Below are 3,178 nucleotides of genomic sequence, written 5' to 3'. Positions count from 1 at the left end.
TTTTTTTTTCATATGCAAATTAGCAGAAAATTACATTTAGAATATGTACGTAGTTAGTACGTTGTTAGATTTTAAATATGGAAATAAATGCCTCATAATATGTATGAAATGCATGGATACATCATACATATTATTATTATTGTCATGTCACCATATTGTGTGAAAAAGTAACTAGAGTTAAAAATAAAAACCTAATAGGAACAGGGTCACAAACAAAAACAACATCTTAGGTTATTCACAAAATTTTAATAATCATATAAAAATACAAATATAACGATATTTTACAATTATTTTAAAAACCAGAGGCAATAGGACCTATCAAATTGTATACTTATCTAATTGTATACCTATAAATACAAGCTTCGATTATTCATATTTTATTGAAATCATCAGTTCCGTATGATCATCAGAAAAGGGCATGGATGAGCGGTGAAATTTTCACATAACGGTATGAAAAAAGGTTCATTTTGATTACCAAGATTCTACTCTATATTTAAAAAATCAGATCACACATAACATTAATCATAGTCGTGTCGAATGGGGTGGATAGCGACACTTCTTCCTCTCTATTGACAATCATTTCAATGTTATATCCTTCTGTTTAAAGATTTGCAATTGTTGTGAATGTGGATTATCCCCTTAGGGTATGTCTATCCGCTTTATAAATGTCAGTTTATTGTGTTATAAAAATATGTGTCCACAAAAAGTAAGTGTAAATTCAGTTTATATTGTTTAATAAATGATATCTTCCATCGACCGTTTCTATTCACCCTTTCACCCTTCTATTTCAATCCACCCCATTTGATGAGTACATATTGAGATTCATAGACTACTGAGTATATTATAAAATAATGTTACGTTACGTATATATATATTACGTATATGGCAACATTAACTAAAACTAATATTAAAAACACTAATCAATAATAAATTATAATAGTTAAAATTATTTTAACGGTGATGCTAGAATACCACCGATTCCAATGTATTATGTAAGCAGAATTTATAATCGTCTCGAATCCCGTAAAAAGACTCTTTTTTAAATTACGGGAAAAAATTATGTACATAGCGAACATCATTGTATGTATATATAAAAAAAACTTTCTAGTTCTATAAATGCATATCAATAAATAAATACTCAACAATAATAACAAGATAAAAAGAACTTTTTATATACAACGTTTTTAAATTTTCTGTTGAATCATATAAACTTGACTAGACTACAGTGCGAAAACATCTTCTTGGCTACGTGTTAAAACTGTGAACTAACATGTTTTAACCGCAGTTCCATTATAAACTAACATGCTCCTCCCATTTAGTAAACAACAGCGCCTAGAAGCGTAGCCAAGAAGATGTTTTCGCAGAGTAGCTAAAACGATCAAAAAATTTGTACTTGATAGAAATAATACTGAAATGTCATTTTGACATTCATATTGATTTCCATAGTAACGCACGTATATATATTAATAATTTAGTTGCTAGGACCATCCGCTTAGCAACCAATAATGGTGTCGAAATAACTTTTCATACAAAACAGAATTCACTGAAAATGAATTCAATTCTGCTTAAAGATGGCTAAAAGTATTAAAAAAAATGCATTGGTATTGTGTTCTGATATATTCTAAAAGTTTCAAATGTCTAGCTAGTCGGGAAGTTAGTTAAAAGTCGATTGCAAGATTTGTACCGGACAAATAAGAATACGAGCTAAGAAAAACGTAAAAAATATATGAAATTTAAGATATAATATGTTATAATGTCCCTATACATAGATACAAAATAGACCATTTGTATATTAATATGAGGGTTATGACTTAATAATTATTGTTTCAAACATCTAATTACAATAACAATGATATTCGCTCTGACATTAACATTTGATGACAAAAAACATTGTCACATCTTTTTGCCAATTAATCTTAATGCTGGGAAATATTCAATTCCAAAAATTATATTTTTAATCAACTACAGATCACTGCAGTCTCAGTCAATATATTATTGATATCATTAAATTTGATATCATTTCTGTTTTAGATTTTTTTATTATTATTTACAAATTTATATTAGTTGACATGTTAGCAGCTTATCTTAAGGGCTCATATATACCATACCTACATATATGTTATTATTTTTAGAATATAGTAATCTATAATATAATTATTATTGTCGGGTCTATACCAAAACATATAATGTCGAATACCGAGGTCACAGATTGAAAACGGAGAGTGAAAATATCCATAAGATGTGATGATATTTGAATGACAAATATACATTGAGTTGATAATAAAGATGTTAATGCTAGAGATTGAAAGCAAATTCTTCAATGATTAATGTTTATATAATTTGATATCAGCATGGAGCGTCTGTGTCTGTCTTTAATAATAAATGGTACTATTCGGTTATCAGGAATACAGCGGAAAACACATTTTGAAAATACCCGATATACTGGGATTATTCGTTAGTTTGGGTTAGTTTAGGTTAGGTTAGTTTTGGTTAGGTTAACCTAACAAATAATCCAGTTTATCGGCTATTTTCAAAATGTGTTTTCCGCTGTATTCCTGATAACCGAACAGTACCTTATTTACAAACACATTGAAAAAATAATAATGAAAACGCAAAATTCATAGACATTTAGTATAAACATAAAAAAAAATTAAAATATTGTTCAAAAATATTAATACCCATTTGTAAATTAAAGCCTACCAAAATTATGTTACAAAGAAATAAGGGTAACATACAAACGTTGCCAGTTAAAAGCACAACAATTATTGACAATAGAAGTTAATTATGTCGGATTTTACTTCTGTACTATTTCATTTGAGTCGTTTTTTGCAACCCGGCATGGCCTTTCGGCATCTTCACTCTCAGTGTGTATTCATCATTGGCGAGTGTGCTTAATGCCTGAAGATGCCGAAAGGCGAAATCTGGGTTGAAAAAAATTACTCAAATGGAATAGTACAAAACTTAAATCCGTAGAGTACCCTCCGTCGACAGTATTAATATTATTAATTCTGTCACTGGAAATATGCTTTTATCCATTTTGATAAAAATTAGCCATTTTAGACTAAAATTACAATCTGAAACAAAACCTATAGTGTGTACTTAACTGTGTACCACCTTTTAACAAATATCAATTGAGAATAAAAAGTACTAATAAAGCATTAACCCTTGTAAATCGAAA

Source organism: Rhyacophila brunnea, unplaced genomic scaffold (genome assembly GCF_057557595.1).
Source record: "Rhyacophila brunnea isolate RB1 unplaced genomic scaffold, BYU_Rbru_1.0 scaffold_20, whole genome shotgun sequence".
In the NCBI taxonomy this organism is placed as follows: domain Eukaryota; kingdom Metazoa; phylum Arthropoda; class Insecta; order Trichoptera; family Rhyacophilidae; genus Rhyacophila; species Rhyacophila brunnea.
The sequence above is the reverse complement of the archived record's forward strand: the minus strand, read 5'-3'. Positions refer to the sequence as shown.